The sequence below is a fragment of the Schistocerca cancellata genome, chromosome 8 (genome assembly GCF_023864275.1).
Source record: "Schistocerca cancellata isolate TAMUIC-IGC-003103 chromosome 8, iqSchCanc2.1, whole genome shotgun sequence".
Classification (NCBI taxonomy): Eukaryota; Metazoa; Arthropoda; class Insecta; order Orthoptera; family Acrididae; genus Schistocerca; species Schistocerca cancellata.
In genome coordinates, this window is record NC_064633.1 from 553,055,765 (window position 1) to 553,076,009 (window position 20,245).

Genomic DNA, 20,245 nt, shown 5'->3' on the forward strand with positions numbered 1-20,245 from the left:
TTTGTATAGATTCCTTGACAGTAAAATGTGATCAGTTTCGTTATTCACAAATGACAAACACTTATTTCCGCTCATGAATTCTTCTCGGGTTATCAGCCGAGTGGTGGCGTCGTCTTGTCACAACGTTTCAATGAGTTTCGTACCCTTCATCTTCTGGCCTTGCGTGCAGACAAGATGCGGGACGAGAAACCAGAAGAAGGCGAAACAAAACGTGTGGGGTTTCTGCCGTTTGCTGGACCGCCAACAGCCAAGATCACAAGAATATTAAAGAAGCACGAAATAACGACCATCTTTCGCGCACCGAAAAAAGACACTTCGCCAGAAGATGATGGGTACGAAACTCATTGAAACGTTGCGACAAGGCGACGCCACCACTCGGCTGATAACCCGAGAAGAATTCATCAGTGGAATACGCCGAGAAAGACTGAAATCACTTATTGCCGCCCAGAGTGGTCGAGCCGTTCTAGGCGCTACAGTCTGGAACCGCGCGACCGCTACGGTCGCAGGTTCGAATCCTGCCTCGGGCATGGATGTGTGTGATGTCCTTTAGATTAGTTAGGTTTAAGTAGTTCTAAATTCAAGGGGAATGATGACTTCAGAAGTTAAGTCCCATAGTACGCAGAGCCATTCGTACCATTTTTGAAATCACTTATTTCCTCTTGTGGAATGTTGTGTACTATCTCGTGTATAGTGTTAACAGTGCTGTGGCAAGAATTTCTGCACTAAATAAATGATAGGTATCCCTTAAAACCAATTTAAATGCTCTTTACTGAAAAGCAGACACTTATTTTCGCATAATCACAACTGTTGAAACAACAGAGCCATGACAGAGCCTCATCTTCTGCAGCAAGAGGGACCTTCAACTTCAGAAGACGTAAGGTCACAGCGATGTGTATCTGATGCTGTATACATCCAAACGCAGCCGTCACGTGTACAACCAGACTCTTACCCCCAACGCCTGGGGCACGACTTTCAGAGCAGAGGTGTTATGTGATGTCGATAGTAGTTTGGTCCATTCATACACCACAACCTACATCTACGAGAGTAATCCCAAAAGTAAGATCTCCTGGTTTTTTTAAAAGTACATAGACCTGTTTATTCCTACAATGGTTTACATCAGTTTACAGCTTGAACATTTAGCTATTTTTCGACATAATCACCATTTCTGTCGATGCATTTTTGTAGACGCTGTAGCAGTTTTTGTATGCCCAAGTCACACCTTCTCACCGCCATGCTGTTCAGAAAGTTATGAACCTCTTCTTTCACCTCGTCGTCAGAGCTCAATCGTTGGGACCACAATTAATGCTGACAGGTACTGTGAGACTCTAAAAAACTCAAACGGGCAATTCAGAACTGGAGAAGAGGAATGTTGAGCATGGGCGTACACATTATCCATGACAATGCCCGCCCACACATCGCTCGGCAAACCGTTGCTCTCCTGCAGCAGTTTGTGGAACATAATCACCCACCCACCCTATAGTCCTGACTTGGCGCCCAGTGACTATCACCTGTTCCCTAGGTTAAAAGAACATTTGGCCGGAAAACGATTCAGCTCCGACGACGAGGTGAAACAAGAGGTTCGTAGCTTTCTGAACAGCATGGCGGCGAGCTGGTATGACATGGGCATACAAAAACTGCCACAGCGTCTACATAAATGCATCGACAGAAATGGTGATTATGTCGAAAAATAGCTAAATGTTCAAGCTGTTAACTGATGTAAACCACTGTAGAAATAAACAGGTCTATCTACTTATAAAAAAATAGGAGACCTTACTTTTGGGATTACCCTCGTACATCTACACTCTGCAAACCAAAGTGAAGTGCATGACAGAGGGTACGTCCCATTGTACCAGTTATTAGACTTTCTTCCCGTTCCACTCACGAATGGAGAGCGGGAACAATATATGTTTGAATGCCTCTGTGTGTGCAGTAATTATTCTAAACATATCCTCACTATCTCTATGTGAGCGATATGTATGGGTTTGCAGTATATCCTTAGAGACATCATTTAAAGCCGGTTCTTCGAACTTTGTTAATGGACTTTCTCGGGATAGTTTATCCTCATGAGTCTTCCAGTTCACTTCCTTCAGTGTCTGTTTGACACTCTCCTTCGGATTAAACAAACCTGTGACCATTCGTACTGCCCTTCTCTGTATGCATCCAATATCCCCTGTTAGTCCTATTTGGTACGGGTCTCACACATTTGAGCAATATTCTAGAATCGGTCAAACGAGTGATTTATAAGCAATCTTCTTCGTAGACTGATCACATTTCTCCAGTATGCTGCCAATAAACCGAAGTCTATCACCTACCTTCCCCACGACTGACCTATGTGATCATACCATGTCGTATCCCTACAAAGCGTTACACCCAGATATTTGTATGAGTTGGCCGATTGCGACTATTATCGTTAATATTACATAGGGCACTACGCTTTTTTTCGTTTTTTGAAGTGCATAATTTTACATTTCTGAACATTTAAAGCAAGTTGTCAATCTTTGCACCACTTTGAAGTCTTAGCAAGACTTGACTGAAAATGTATGCAGCTTTTTTCAGACAGTACTTCGTTACAGGTAACTGCATCATCTGCAAGAAGTCTGCGGTTACTACACTACTGGCCATTAAAATTGCTACACCAAGAAGAAATGCAGATGATAAACGGCTATTCATTGGCAAATATTATGTGATTACATTTTCACGCAATTTTGGTGCATAGATCCTGAGAAATCAATAACCAGAACAACCACCTCTGGCCGTAATAACGGCCTTGATACGCCTGGGCATTGAGTCAAACACAGCTTGGATGACGTGTACAGCTACAGCCGCCCATGCAGCTTCAACACGATACCACAGTTCATCAAGTGTAGTGATTGGCGGATTGTGACGAGCCAGTTGCGCGGCCACCATTGACCACACGTTTTCAATTGGTGAGAGATCTGGAGAATGTGCTGTCCAGGGCAGCAGTCGAACATTTTCTGTACCCAGAGAGGCCCGTACAGGACCAGCAACATGCGTTCGTGCATTATCCTGCTGAAACGTAGGGTTTCGCAGAGATCGAATGAAGGGTAGAGCCACGGGTCGTAACACATCTGAAATGTAACGTCCACTGTTCAAAGTGTCGTCAATGCGAACAAGAGGTGACCGAGACGTGTAACCAATGGCACCCCATACCATCACGTCGGGTGATACGCCAGTACGCCGATGTCGAACACACGCTTCCAATGTGCTTTCACTGCGACGTTGGCAAACACGGATGCGACCATCATGATGCTGTAAACAGAACCTGGATTCATTCGAGAAGATGACGTTTTGCGATTCGTGCACCCGGGTTCGTCGTTGAGTACACCATCGCAGGCGCTCCTGTCTGTGATGCAGCGTCATAGGTAACCACAGCCGTGGTCTCCGAGTTGATAGTCCATGCTGCTGCAAACGTCGTCGAACAGTTCGTGCAGATGGTTGTTGTCTTGCAAACGTCCCCGTCTGTTGACTCAGGCATCGAGACGTGGCTGCACGATCCGTTACAGCCATGCGGATAAGATGCCTGTCATTTCGACTGCTAGTGATACGAGGCCGTTGGGATCCAGCACGGCGTTCCGTATTATCCTCCTGAACCCACCGATTCCATATTCTGCTAACAGTCTTTGGATCTCGACCAACGCGAGCAGAAATGTTGCGACACGATAAACCGAAATCGCGATAGGCTACAATTCGACCTTTATCAAAGTCGGAAACGTGATGGTACGCATTTCTCCTCCTTACACGAGGCATCACAACAACGTTTCACCAGGCAACGCCGGTCAACTGCTGTTTGTGTATGAGAAATCGGCTGGAAACTTTCCTCATGTCAGCACGTTGTAGGTGTCGCCAACGGCGCCAACCTTGTGTGAATGCTCTGAAAAGCTAATCATTTGCATATCAAGGCATCTTCTTCCTGTCAGTTAAAATTCGTGTCTGTAGCACGTCACCTTCGTGGTGTATCAATTTTAATGGCCAGTAGTGTATTAATATTGTGCCCATGGTCATTAACATACATCATGAACAGCAATGAACAGCAATTGTCACAACACATTTTCCTGGTGCATACCCAAAGTTACTTCTACATTCGACGACGACTCTCCTTCAAGAAAACATGCTGCCCCTCCCTACCAAAATGGCCTCAATCCTGTCACAATATCACTTTGAAAATGAGCGTAGGTGTGGTACTGAGTCAAATGCTTTTCGGAAATCAAGAACCAAAATTTTCAGAATGTCATGTGAGAAAAGAGCGAGTTGCGTTTCACATGATCGATGTTTCCGGAATCTACGCTGGTTGGCCCTATGGAGGTCATTTTGTTCAAGATACCTCATTATGTTTGAGCTCAGAATATATTCTAAGATTCTACAACAAATCGACGTCAAGGATACTGGACGGTAGTTTCGTGGTTCACTTTTATTACGCTTCTTGTAGACGGATATGACCTTTGCTTTTCCCAAGAACTGGACTCTATTTTTTGTTCGAGGAACCTACGATACATTATAGTTAAAAGAGGGGCTAACCCTGCCGCAAATTCAGTATACAATCTGACAGGGATTCCATCGGGCCCTGTAGCTTTGTTAAGTTTTAGCGATTTCAGCTGTTTTTCAACACTACTGACACTATTACTTACTTCATTGCCGACCAGTGTGGCCGAGCGGTTCGGTAGCAGGTTCGAATCCTGCCTCGGGCATGGATGTGTGTGAATTCCTTAGGTTAGTTAGGTTTAAGTAGTTCTAAGTTCTAGGGGACTGATGACCTCAGATGTTAAGTCACATAGTGCTCACAGCCATTTGAACTATTTTGAACGTATTTCATTCCTCTTTTTAGTGGTACGAGGATTAAACTGGGGCAGTTTTCCTGGGTTTTACTTTGTAAAGCAATATGTGAAATAATCTATCCATGCATGCGTTCCTTTCATCGGGTCTTCGAAGTCTGCCTTATATCAGGCCAAAAGATCAATGTCGTCTGCGAACCTTAGCATTGGTATAGGTTTCCCTTTTACTTTTATAGCACTTCGAAAATTTTCTTTTATACTTTTCATTCTTCCACGTGCAACTCTACATTTTGTTATTTTCAGGTCCGTAAATGGTTGCATATTTTTCTGATTTTTTATGCGTATCTGTTTTCCCTCTAGTTATCAAAATGGTGTGCGAGGTCATATCTCCTGCACACCTTAAACCCAGAACTGACTTGTTCCTTCTGCCGCCTAACTTGCCTCTCGGTACGGCTTCCTTGGTACGACAGCAGGCGTAATGCTTCATTTGGCGCCCAGTCGGGTAAGAGAAACGTACACGAGGGCTTGCGTCCTCTTAGAAGTAATGTACTGGAAGGCATCCAGTCTGAAAAGGAGGAAGTAAGTGCGGCTTACAAAGGCGGTTACCAACCAACCTGAAAACGTCTGTGTGACGGGAGGCAGCTGTCACGAATTATCTGGCGCGGTTTCTTTTTTAACGCATCAGAATTTCTCCGTCCGTCGCACATGTCAAAACAGGTACATTTTGCACGTTCACAGAACGTCGAACAAGCTGAGTGTTCAGGGTAGCTTACGCGGTGGGAGTTTGCGCTGCAAGCGTGCGTACCCGCTTGAATGCCAAGAATTATTTCGGTACTGCGTGTCTGTAAAACTGTTTCTTCCTTCTCTCTTATCTTGTGCTAGTTTTTTAGGAAGAAGGAAGGAATATCAGAGTTTAACGTCCTACTGAGAGCGAGATCATTAGGGATGCAGCACAACTTCGGGTTACGAAGGTATGGGGAACGAAATCCGCAGTGCCCCTATTCAAAGGAATCATCCCGGAATTTGCCTAGAGCAATTTACGTAAGTGATGGAACACATAAATATCGATGATCGGATCAGAACCGTCGTCCTCCCAAATTACATGTCCAGTGTGCTAACCACTCACGACCTCCCACTGTCTCGTTAAGGACTGTACTTACACTACTGGCCATTACAATTCCTACACCACGAAGAAGACGTGCTACAGACATGAAATTTAACCGACAGGAAGAAGATGCTGTGATATGCAAATGATTAACTTATCAGAGCATTCACACAAGGTTGGCGCCGGTGCTGACACCTACAACGTGCTGACACGAAGAAAGTTTCCAACCAATTTCTCATACACAAACAGCAGTTAACCGGCGTTGCCTGGTGACACGTTGTTGTGATGCCTCGTGTAAGGAGGAGAAATGCGTACCACCACGTTTCCGACTTTGATAAAGGTCGGATTGTAGCCTATCGCGATTGCGGTTTATCGTATCGCGACATTGCTGCTCGCGTTGGTCGAGATCCAATGACTGTTAGCAGAATATGGAGTTGGTGGGTTCAGGAGGGTAATACGGAACGCCGTGCTGGATCTCAACGGCCTCGTATCACTAGCAATCGAGATGACAGGCATCTTATCCGCATGGCTGTAACGGATCGTGCAGCCACGTCTCGATCCCTGAGTCAACAGATGGGGACGTTTGCAAGACAACAACCATCTGCACGAACAGATCGACGACGTTTGCAGCATCCTGGTTCAAAATGGTTCAAATGGCTCTGAGCACTATGCGACTTAACTTCGGAGGTCATCAGTCGCCTAGAGCTTAGAACTAATTAAACCTAACTAACCTAAGGACATCACACACATCCATGCCGGAGGCAGGATTCGAACCTGCGACCGTAGCGATCGCTCGGCTCCAGACTGTAGCGCCTAGAACCGCACGGCCACGCTGGCCGGCCACAGCAGCATGGACTATCAGCTCGGAGACCATGGCTGCGGTTCCCCTGGACACTGCATCACAGACAGGAGCGCCTGCGATGGTGTACTCAACGACGAACCTGGGTGCACGAATCGCAAAACGTCATTTTTTCGGATGAACCCAGGTTCTGTTTACAGCATCATGATGGTCGCATCCGTGTTTGGCGACATCGATGTGAACGCACACTGGAAGCGTGTATTCGTCATCGCCATACTGGCGTATCACCCGACGTGATGGTATGGGGTGCCATTGGTTACACGTCTCGGTCACCTCTTGTTCGCATTGACGACACTTTGAACAGTGGACGTTACATTTCAGATGTGTTACGACCCGTGGCTCTAACCTTCATTCGATCTCTGCGAAACCCTACATTTCAGCAGGATAATGCACGACCGCATGTTGCAGGTCCTGTAGGGGCCTTTCTGGATGCAGAAAATGTTCGACTGCTGCCCTGGACAGTACATTCTCCAGATCGCTCACCAATTGAAAACGTCTGGTCAATGGTGGCCGCGCAACTGGCTCGTCACAATACGCCAGACACTACTCTTGATGAACTATGGTATCGTGTTGAAGCTGCATGGGCAGCTGTACCTGTACACGCTATCCAAGCTGTGTTTGACTCAATGCCCAGGCGTATCAAGGCCGTTATTACGGCCAGAGGTGGTTGTTCTGGGTACTGATTTCTCAGGATCTATGCACCCAAATTGCGTGAAAATGTAATTACATGTCAGTTCTAGTATAATATATTTGTCCAACGAATACCCGTTTATCATCTGCATTTCTTCTTGGTGTAGCAATTTTAATGGCTAGTAGTGTAGAATGTTCTTAATAATTTATTTTCTAAATTGTCACATTTTTTGTGTCGATACGGTGAGCAGTATAATTCTCTGCCATTATAATATCTTCCCAATGTTTTAGATTCAGATCAGTTATGTACATACAAAGATATGCTGTTTTCCCATATTCCTAACAAATGTCAAATTTGGCACTTAGACCCTTTGATATTTCTACGCTTCATTTGCTTAAAAAGGGCAGGACGGGAAGTGGCGTACAATTCCAGATCACCATGCTTCACTCCAATGTCCTAGATTAAATTCCAAGCCACTCCACAATATCTCATTGAGTGAGGGCATGTGACAGTGTTGATGGCGACTCGTCCTTCGCTTGAAGACTTTAAGCTCGGCGGCCGCTTTGAGTCGGCACTCCCTTTCATCCTTCCCTTTCTATCATCATAAAATATAAACATGATATCCTTCCCCATACGACTCCATTGTAAAGATCTACGCTCCTCACATATATTTACTGCATGGAAAGGAGTCATTGTATACCACCGAAAAATTCTCTCTCCAACAGTGGCATAAGACTCCGTCTTTGGTTGATTTAAACGATCAGGTATCCTCCCTTACCGGTATAGAAAATGATCAGACAGCTCAGTTAATTAAAGACCTGAGCCTTTAGTATAGTCACATAAAAGTGTCAAAGGCTGCAAATATAAGCTCCAACTTCCTATACGTTGAACACGCAGCATTTTTGTTGCTCTCTAATTTGCATTTTCGATCTTTAGTTCTTCGGTTGCTGTTTTCTTAAGGATTTGCTATTTTGCGTTTTTATTGCTACATATTCTCCATTAAGAAAAGGACACGTCATATAAGAAAGCGTTCTTATCGTAAAGGAGACTCGTATAGTCTGTGACATTTGTGCACAGTGGGAGCTTAGGAAGTTTCCGAAGCGTTTATGCGCTCGTAACATTACTTAAGCAGGGAGACAGGTGCGTTAATTGGATTTACGCGATGGCGATCCGAAGTCACACGTTATTTGCACAACAATACACATATATTCCTTCCATATAAGCAAAGGGATGTGGCCCTAATTTAGGGATCCTTATGCTATCAAACGAGACAGGGAGGTAAGCGAGACACACGTCTTCAGTGACATAGATTAGGAGGGTGTATTCCACAAGCCATTCTCAGTGGCTCGCTGAGAACGCTAACATATTGCGTAAAACAAATGATAAGTCACGAGCGTGGGATGAAACTCGTTATAAGGGTACATGGGCCACATCCTGGTCATCGAAGACCAGAACGTATTTCGGTATGGCTGTGTGAACGATTGAAATAAGAGAGAATATCGAGTATAATCAAAGGAATCCACCTAAGGTGATAACAGGTTTGCATCACTGCGGGAGAGTGGGGGGGGGGGGGGGGAGGGGTGTATTTCAGGAATCAGAACAGAGGCGCGCCCGAGGAAAGATGTGAAATATCTCGCGAAAAGCTAGTAAAGAAATTTCAAGAACCACTTCTAGAAATTTGATAATGTCTTGACGGCTACACCATACTGCTAGAGTAGGGTCGCAAATATAAGGATATATTAATTACAGTTAGTACACGAAGTCCATAATATACCGAGTGTTTGGAGTAGAGCACAAGCAAACTGATAGTTTTGACATAATATCGCTTGGAGCTAAGCGACTGATTTCAAAGTGTAAACAAACAGAATTCCAAGTCTAACTTCTTTTTTGCACAAATGCATTACAGGTTTCAATGCACTGATGAAGATAAGATTTGGACCATTATATACACCGACACAATGTGAAGAGCAGTAAGTTACACAAAGAGGAGTTTTCTTTGCTAATTAATACGTGGTTTTAGCCCGTCGTTTATTACTATGCCCATATATCCGTAACATTCTGATAACGAAAGACACCAATTATATTTAACTTGCATTTTACGAAGTTTATGATTTCTTCTCCGAGGGAGACCACAGTCATGTAGAACTTTTTGAAAAAAATTTCCGCTATTTGGCTGTAGATTTGTATTCATTTACCCGCACAACCATGAGTTATGATTTGTAGCCATTCTCAAATGCAATCTGAAATCTGAAAACATGTCCGACCTGTCTAAATGACACGACATCGTCGAAATAGCATTTACCTCATATTACTGAGTGACAATTATTTAACTATATAAAAAAACATAATTTAGTGAAACATCCCCTTAGAAAAATTAAGAATGACTGTACTGTTAAACCTCTTACATTATTTGCTTTTCAAACAGCTCAGCAAAACTGAACGACTCAGACATTACTCTCTTTACTTATTCTCATCAACACTAAACTGACACACAATATTTTTTTGCGCAACGCAATCTGACTTTTAATAATCCCTACAAAAGAATGGCCCTGACTAACAATAACCTATGCCTTTCATGAATCACTTACCTCACAAAAATCTTCGTTACTCAAATTACTGCAATACAGCGAGCGCCAATATTGCCAGCTAAATAAAAGATTCAAACTACGGAAGGCACTAACTACTGATAGGCATAGTTAGCAAATAAAAGATTCTGATAAAGAACAAACAATGTATTTACCTTAATAGTGTTCAAAAGTCATAATATATATATTAGTTTCTGACATCCAGTCTTACAAATTTACTCTCTCTCATGGACACACGTCCAGATCATCCGCTCTCAAAACTCCGCCATCTCTCACCCCACATCCACCACTGCTGGCGGCTCACCTCCAACTGCGCAACACTACGCGCTGTTCACATCCAGCTGCCCCAACACTACAATAGCAAACAACAATGCAAACCAGCTACAGACTTCAGACAGCACAGCCAGTGATTTTCATACAGAGAGCTGCGTGACGTTACCAACATAAAAACCTAAACAGCCTACTTGCATAGCCCCCATGCTCCCCACAAAAAATTTTACAAATTGTTTTGGGCAGTGGCCAATACAGATTTGAAGAAAATTTTTTATGATTATAATAACAAATATATCAAATGCACACACTTATCGATACAATGTTGGTCAAAAGCTAAAATTTTCTCACAATCCATAAAGACAGTCCTGATCTTTCATCACAACAGTAATTGCAGTGTTTTTTTCTCAAAGTCTGAGCAGTAAAAGTAAATGCACACGGAAGTAGTGGATTTCCATGCAATATTGAAGAAGTAGTGTTGTCCTTCCAACGGAAAGACCGTGATGACTCTTGACATGCAGACAGGTACAGAGCAAACCCACCGCAGAGTCAGTCGAAGTTTTGAAGAATATTAGTAGGCAGGTCATCACAGAGTAGACCCACTGTAGTCCTGGTAGAGATTATGGCATTGGTGGGCCATCATAGGTACAGACCCACTGCAGTCCTTGTAGAGACGGCCAGCAGCCATCTGTTGCAACTGTGCAGGTGCACAATCACCATAGAAGAGTCTTGCGGACAACTAATATATATATATATATATTATGACTTTTGAACAAATGCGTTGTTTGTTCTTTATCAAAATCTTTCATTTGGTAACTATGCCTATCAGTAGTTAGTGATTTCAGTAGTTAGAATCTTTTATTTAGCTGGCAGTATTGGCGCTCGCTGTATTGCAGTAGTTTGAGTAACGAAGATTTTTGTGAGGTAAGTGATTCATGAAAGGTATAGGTTATTGTTAGTCAGGGCCATTCTTTTGTAGGGGTTATTAAAAGTCACATTGCGTTGCGCTAAAAATATTGTGTGCCAGTTTAGTGTTGATAAGAATAAGTTCAAATGGTTCAAATGGCTCTGAGCACTATGGGACTCAACATCTTAGGTCATAAGTCCCCTAGAACTTAGAACTACTTAAACCTAACTAACATAAGGACATCACACACACCCATGCCCGAGGCAGGATTCGAACCTGCGACCGTAGCAGTCCCGCGTTTCCGGACTGGAGCGCCAGAACCACTAGACCACCGCGGCCGGCCTAAGAATAAGTAAAGAGAGTAATGTCTCAGTACGCTCAGCTGTTTGAAAAGCAAATAATGTAAGAGGTTTATCAGCACAGTCATTCATTAATTTTTCTAAGGGGATGTTTCATTAGTTACAAATAGTTACAAACTACGGCGTGCATACGCTATACTCAACATGTAAACGTCACTACAGATATTCGGATTTAGGTTATGATATGTTCGATGTGCCTGTCATCATTGGCGATGATGTGGCGCAGTCGAATAGCGAATTTTTGCACGACCCGCTGAAGTGTCGGAGTATCGATGCTGTCGATGACCTCTTGAATGGCTGTCTTGGGGTTATCGCTGTACATTTTGTCTTTAATGTAGCCCCACAAAAAGGAGTCGCATGTGCTCAGATATGGAGAATATGGTGGCCAATCGAGGCCCATGCAAGTGACCTCTGAGTACCCCAGAGCCAGAATGCGGTCCTCAAAGTGCTCCTCCACGACATCAAACTATCAAACACGGGGTCGAGCTCCATCTTGCATGAACCATATTTTGTGGTCACTTCGGATAATGGGGAAGAAATCATTTTCCAAAAGCCTTCACGTACCGTTCGGTAATCACCGTGCCATCAATGAATATCGCATCGATTATTGCGTGACTGGATATTGCACACCTGTTGAGGGTGCAGAGACTTCTCGATCGCGAAATGCTGATTCTCAGTTCCCCAAATGCGCCAATTTTGCTTATTGACGAACCCATCCAAATGAAAGTAGACTTCATCGCTAAACCAAGCCATATTCACATCGAAGTCCTGTTCGTCAATTCTGTGGACAATAGTATGGGCGAAACACAACCACTGTTCCATGGCCCTGGGGCTTAATGGCTGACGGATGCGAATTTTGTACGGCAAGTGATGCAGGTCTTCAACAACAACCTGTCGCAGTGCCTCCCGGTTGATTCCCACTAGTTGTGCGGCTTGTCCGATCGATTTCCTGGGGCTGGTTTGAAACAAAGCGCGTGTCCTCTCGATGTTTTGAGGCGTTTTTACCCTTTTTGGACGACCGAAATAGCCAACACTGTCATCTCGAACACTACCTGTTCTCTCAAATTTGCGAATCTAATTGGCGATTGTTACCAAATGGCTGGTTCAAATGGCTCTGAGCACTATGGGACTTAACATCTGTGGCCATCAGTCCCCTAGAACTTAGAACTACTTAAACCTAACTAACCTAAGGACATCACACACACCCATGCCCGAGGCAGGATTCGAACCTGCGACCGTAGCAGTCCCGCGGTTCCGGACTGCAGCGCCAGAACCGCTAGACCACCGCGGCCGGCGATTGTTACCACACTAGGACCGGCTGTTTTCAGATTGAACTCGGTCGCAAACTTACTTTGAGCCGCAGTTGGGTTGTTATTGCTCGTATAGTAGGCCTTCATAAGCGCTATACGCTCAGGCACGCTGTACCATTTTCACGTGCAAAAATGGTTCAAATGGCTCTGAGCACTGTGGAACATAACACCTGAGTCATCAGTCCCCTAGAACTTAGAACTACTTAAACCTAACTAACCTAAGGACATCACACACATCCATGCCCGAGGCAGGATTCGAACTTGCGACCGTAGCGGTCGCGCGGTTCCAGGCGGACGCTCCTAGAACCGCTCAGCCACAGCGGCCGGCTTTCAAGTGTAAATGGCAAACAACAATAAGACGTGTGCCCATGCGCATACTAATTCACATGATGCTCCGCGCCAACCGTGCAGTTTGAACGTCCTAACGCAAACCGTTCAGAAGTTATGACGATTTTATTTCAAATAGTTCAATGATTGTCGTCTTGTATATACCAGTCGTCATATTACAAATTGTGAGTCCACATCAAAGACACGTAATACGGCCGAAATCGTATATGGTACGTGATGAATGCAAGTCACAGCAATGTACTGGCTATCACATACGTACTGCAGTTCGTTAATATTTATGTGCTCTGCACCGTTTCGGCCATATTGCGTTTCTCTAACATGTAATGATATCCTTTAATATGACGACACGTTTGTAAAATCAGGAAAATGTTATTTTGACGATGAAATATCATTTAGTCTAGTCGATCTTTTTTTTATTTCCGATTGCACTTGAAACCGGCTACAAAGCCAAAATCATGATTGCATGAACTAAATGAATAAATACAGTCAAATGGCGACATTTTTTTTCAAAAGATATATTCGAACAGTATATTCAAGATATACAAGACAAGTAAGTGAATACCTCCAGACTTCAAGAAGAACGTAATAGTCTCAATTCCTAGCAAGTCAGGTTCTGACATATGCGAATATTATCCAACCATCGGTTTAATATCTCATACAAGCAGAACTCAGGAAAGATTAGTTTCGGTTACAGAGAAATATAAGAGCACTTGAAGCATACTTACCTTACGATTTATCTTAGAAGATAAGTTGAAGAAAGGCAAGTCCAGATGTATAGTACTTATGGATTTAGAAAAAACTTTTGACAGTGATAACTGGAATACAGTCTATCAGTTTCTGATGTTGTCACGGATCAAATACAGGTTGCAAAATATTGTCTACAACTTGTACAGAAACCAGACTTTATTTATAAAAGGACGTGAAAGGGAGACAGTAATTGAGTTTGGAGGCTGACAGGTTTGCTGCCTATTCCCCGAATCATTCCATTTGTAAATACAGCAAATATTGAAAGAAACCAGAGAGAAATTTGAAAAAAAAATTAAAATTAAAAAAGAAAAGCTATAATTGTTTAGGTATGCCATAGAATTTTTAATTCTGCCAGAGTCGGCAAAGGCCATGGAAGATCAGTTCAATACAATAGAGGATTACTGTAAAAAGAGGTTATAAGCTTAGCATCAACAAATATAAACCATAAGTAATGCAGTGCAACTGAATTAAATCAGGTGATGCTTGTTGAATTACACTAGGAAATGCGACCCTAAAAGTTTGCTGGTGTAAGCTGTCGCCAGCACACCAGTCAGTATAGATGTAGTGCAAAGATCGACAGTAGGCGCTGTATCCAGTGCGCCCATCAGGAGAGAAGCCAAAGACACACTAGCAAGCAATGAGCCGCCAACGCCCTCTCCACAGCAAGTATTTAGACCGCCGCCGCTAGCCGGAGAGCCTCAGTCACTAGCTCAGTCACTCTCACTGACTCATTCTAGTTTGGCGTCTGTCATTCATTCGCAGAGCAGACTTAGGCAACGACAGTGATAGCGAGCAGAGTAGTATTTATAGCGGGACTTGTACTTCACCAGCAGTGAGGCTAATGTGGACTATTATTGAAGAGCTTGTAGCACAACACATAGCCTGTGTCAAGTTAAGTAGCAGCTATCTGTTCATGTAGATAACGAACCGTGTTAATCCATGAGTGCGTTTGTGTTGTAGAAAGAGGATACTGTCAACCCATAACATCCTCTCCCTTTTCTCCTATAGTCAAGACTCTACAAAAAGTAACAGATGATTTTTGCTATTTGGATAACAAAGCAACTGACGTTGACCGAAGCAGACAGGATATACCTATCTGACCAAATATATTCGAACACCCCCATGTAAGGCGAAATTGACCACTAGATGTCACGACAGTGGACACGCTGGTACAAAAGGAGGCGATGAATATTGTGTTGTCAGTAGAGAAGCAGAGGCAGGTCTGGAGAGCTCAGTGATTTCGAACATAGACTATTCATTGGATGACATATGAGTATAAAATCCGTCAGGGACGTTTCAGCACTTCTAAATGTGTCCAGATCGACTGTTGGAGATTTGACTACGAAGTGGAAAAGTGAAGGCAGAACCACAGCAAAACCAAGACCAAGCATACCTCATGTACAGACGGACAGAGACCATAGAGCACTGCGGGGTAAGGGACCGATGGCCCTAGTACTCTGGTCCCTCCAATCCCACAAACCAACCAACCAACTGTGGGGTGTGGTTGTACAATATCGCATGAAATCGGTGGAAGCAATCACTCGTGAGTTCCAAAGGGCTACCAGCAGTCCAGCTAGCACAACATCTGTGTGAAGGGAGTCACGAAGAATGTGGTACAGTGGTCGGGCAGCTCCTCGTAAACCTCACGCTTCTGTAGTCAGTGCTAAGCGACGCTTCAAGTGGTGCCAAAGATCGGCGTCGCTGGACAGATAATGACTGGAATCGAGTGATTTGGAGTGATGAATCACGCTGTACCCTGTGGCAATCCGATGGAAGGTTTTGGGTTTGGCGAATACCTGGAGAGCGTTACCTACCATCATGAGCAGAGTCAACGGAAGTATGGACGAGGTGGTATTATGGTATGAGGGTGTTTTTGTGACTGTTTCCCTTATTGCGCTTTAGAAAATACTAAATGCCGGCTGACATTTAAACATTTTACAGTATTCTGTACTGTGTTCAGTTAAACAACAGTTCGGAGTCGGTAACTGTTTGGTCAGTATGACAAATCACCCTGTCATAAATCTGCGTCTGTGGGGCAATGGTTTGTTGGCAATAAAATTCGTGAAATGGACTGGCCTGCCCAGAGTCCCGACATGAACACAATGGAACACCTTTGGGATGAGTTAGAACGTCGACTTTCCTCGAGACCCTAACGTCCAACTCCACTACCACCTCTGGTTATGGCTCTTGACGAAGAATGGTCTGCCATCCCTCCCCATACGTTGAGACACCTCATTGGAAGTGTCCCCAGCAGAGTTCAAGCCGTTATAAAGGCGAAGAGTGGACACCACCCCATATTAATGGCCACTAACAGGTGCCCAGATACTTTTGATCAGATAGTGTAATATGCTGAGTGGCAATAGCAAGAACAGTATTTCTGAACAAGAGAAACTATTTAACATTGAATATAAATTTAAAGTGTTACGAAATATTTTTCTGAATGTATTTGTGAACTGTAAGCAGTGCAGACAAGAAAAGGATAGAGGTTTTACAGAACACTGAAGATTAGAATCGAATTCGTGAAAAAATAATTTTACGCCATAGCTTAACGGAAGGGAACAATTGACGAGAAGACTCCTGAGTGTCAAGGAACGGTCAATCTCGTGTTGGGAGTAAACTAGTAGAGGTAGGCTAGGGCTTCAATACAGTAAGTACACTGAAGAGACAATACACCCGCCTAATATCGTGTAGGGCCCCCTCGAGCACGCAGAAGTGCCGTAGCACGACGTGGCGTGGACTCGACTAATGTACGAAGCACTGCTGGAGGGAATTGACACCTTGAATCCTGCAGGGCTGTCCATAAATATGAGGGGGCGGAGATCTATTCTGAATAGCACGTTGCAAGGTATCCCAGATATACTCAATAATGTTCATGTCTGGGGAGTTTGGTGACCAGCGGAAGTGTTTAAACTCGTAAGAGTATTCCTGGAGCCACTCTGTAGCAATTCTGGACGTGTGGGGTGTCGTTTCGTCCTGCTGGAATTTCCCAATTCCGTCGGAATGCACAATGAACGTGAATGGATGCAGGTGATTAATTACGACGCTCAAGTACATGTCACCTGTTAGAGTCGTTTCTAGACGTATCAGGTATCCCATATCACTCCAGCTGTACACGCCCCATACCATTCCAGAGCCTCCTCCAGTTTGAACACTCCCCTGCTGATACGCAGGTCCATGGATTCATGAGGCGGCCTCTGTACCCGTACACGTCCATCCGCTCGATACAATTTGAAACGAGACTCGTCCAACCAGACAACATGTTTCAAGTCATCAACAGTCCAATATCGGTGTTGACGGCCCCAGGTGAGGCATAAAGCTGTGTCTCGTGCAGTCATCAAGTGTACACGAGTGGGCCTTCATCTCCGAAAGCCCATATCGATGATATTTCGTTGAATGGTTCGCACGCTGACACTTGTTCATGGCCCAGCACTGAAATCTGCATCAATTTGTGGAAGGGCTGCACTTCTATCACTTTGAACGGCTCTGAGCACTATGGGACTTAAAATCTGAGGTCACCAGTCCCCTAGAACTTAGAACTACTAAAACCTAACTAACCTAAGGAGATCACACACGTCCATGACCGAGGCAGGAGCCGAACCTGCGACCGTACCAGCAGCCCAGTTCCGGACTGAAGTGCCTAGAACCGCCCCGCCACAAAGGCCGGCTCACTTTGAACGATTCTCTTCAGTCGTCATTGGTCCCGTTTTTGCAGGATCTTTTTTCGGCCGCCGCGATGTCGGAGACTTGATGTTTTACCGTATTCCTGATATTCACGGTACACTCGTGGAATGGTCGAACGGGAAAATCCCCAATTCATCGCTACATCGGAGATGCTGAGTCCCGTCGCTCGTGCGCCGACTATAACACCACGTTCAAACTCAAATCTTGATAAGCTGCCATTGTAGCAGCAGTAATCGCTCTAACAACTGCACCAGACACCTTTTGTCTTATGTAGGCGTTGCCGACGGCAGCGCCGTATTCTGCCTGTTTACATATCTCTGTATTTGAGTACGCGTTGTGGGGCGGCGGTTAACTCGTGATAATAAAAATTTTGCTGTATAAATGATTGAAATACAAATGTTTGAATGTTGAATCAGTTTCTGGCTTTTAGAATGTTGTTAATGCTGTCTTTCGCCGTTCTCAACACTGGCTGTCTATTTACTTTTTAGCACCCAGAAAGTGATTTAACAAAACGTGGAGCCTGTAATTAGAGTTGCTAGTGCCCACTTCATCTGAGAATACCATTATAGCTGCAGCTTATAGCTCTGAGGAATTAGGAGATTGTCCGGGATTTCTAATCAAAAACGATTTTCCAAAATAGTTGAGTATATTCTGAAATTCACTGATAACAAACACAAGTATCCCTACAACCTAACTAACAGAGCAGTTCAGAGTCTAATGCGCTGATGCAACTATAAATGTCCGAATTAAATGTTAAAAAGAATGCTCGCCAAAATTTGATGAGAATATTTCATCAAACGCCACACTAAATAATTGGTAGAATGTCTGTCCCGCGACGGCACGTGAAAATACGACAATACGCAAACTGAAGCTAGATAATGAAAATCATCCCAGAATTAATCCTTCACTTGAAATGGTTTCATGGTTCCGCATATCTCTAGTAACTTAATACGGCACCCGAGGCTGTTTGTAGCAGTGATACCGAAGCGACGCGACTCCCGACACAGCTGACGTGCTATTCAGCGTCTGGAGAGAACTGGGGCCTTTTTTCCTCGCGCAGCGTTCTTATATATATAGCCGCGGTGCGGACGGCTAAGGGAACGCCTGCTCAAATCGGCTCTCCCGACTAGCCGCTGGGCTAGTTACGCACCACTTCAAGTTATATAATAATTTATAGCTTCTTTTGCTGATGGCCGATGAAGCTCTTAATTTAAACGTGCATTCAGCACGCAGGTAAGTATTGATAATAAAATTTTGACGTGGCTAAGTTAAATATTTTGGGCGAGAGAATTAATTATACTGCACGCAGTAGATGAGCTCTGAACTGGCCCTTTTGAGATCCGCTATCGCTATAATTTTATAGGTATTCAAAAGACACTTTTCACATCTTCACAGTCATAGCGGACCTCCAACCTATTTAAATCTAAACATTCTAGCCTTATTTATTAGCCTACTTAATCTATCTTGCTTCCTTCAGTTTTGAGACGAAAACCAGAAAATCATGAATTTCCACTAAAGTCTTAATTTGTGAAATCCAAAGTACTGTTTTTATTAAATCATTATGAAAGATGAATCTAAATATAAATTTTGAAGTCTCTAGCTCTTTTCTGTTGCGCCAATGATTTTTTTAGAAAAACGTCCAAATTTCAAAAATGACTGAAGTTATCGAACTGATATTTAACACACATTAATTTAGTACTATTCCTGACATGCTAGAAAAGTTTTAGGTCATTTGCTTGATTTTTAAGGTATTGCGCAACATTTATGACGTCAGAGCTAGTTACAGCAGACTGGCTGGCACTCAATGGAAACTGATGTGAATTTACTACAGCGTGAGTAGGCTGCTTCCCTACATCACCCTCTACTTAAATTTTTTTGTTTATGAATGTTAATGAATGAAAAAAAAATTTAATTACAAAAAGGGAACGAGCAAAATGGCAATGTAAATATCAGAACAGTAGGTATTCGCCATCCTAAGAGAGGTAGGAATTGGGGAAATAATTATCAGAACCAACAATGGCGTCCAAGGGATAATAATTTTGTTCCAAACAGAAATATGCATATAAACAACAGTACGGAAAGTAATGCTGTGCCAGTCAACTATAATGAAACTAAAGGAAACAGTAGTAGGCCGAGGCAGGAAAACAAGTTCCCGTCTATGAGGACACTGGCGCTCACCAGGCGGTTACTTTTCCTAAGCCAGTAGTTAAGGGAATTGGTAAGACAGATCAGAATACTCAAACTGAACATGTGGATGAAGAGTCGGTAGCATCTAAGGATACAACAGAAATATTAGATCACTCACAGTATTTGATAGATACCATGTTAGAGACGCTTTCTAAGTGGGAAGAGAAAGAGAAGGCGCAGCAGTGTAACGATAGGGAGGAGCTACAAAATACTGAATTGACAGGTGAAGAAGCAGAAGAAATTCATGCTTATATTTACGATGAAGATGATGTGCTCTTATCTAAAGTGCCTGTGCAGGATGTTGATAATGTACTAATAGATTTAGGACAGGAGATAAGTGAGAATGTAGAGTAGGCTGCTTCCCTACAGCGTGCCTATACCAGTTTCTTTGGCGCTTCGTTTTATGTTCAGATGGGTTTGGGGTACAGTGGATATGCAGGGATGGCTTATACAGGATTGGCACGAT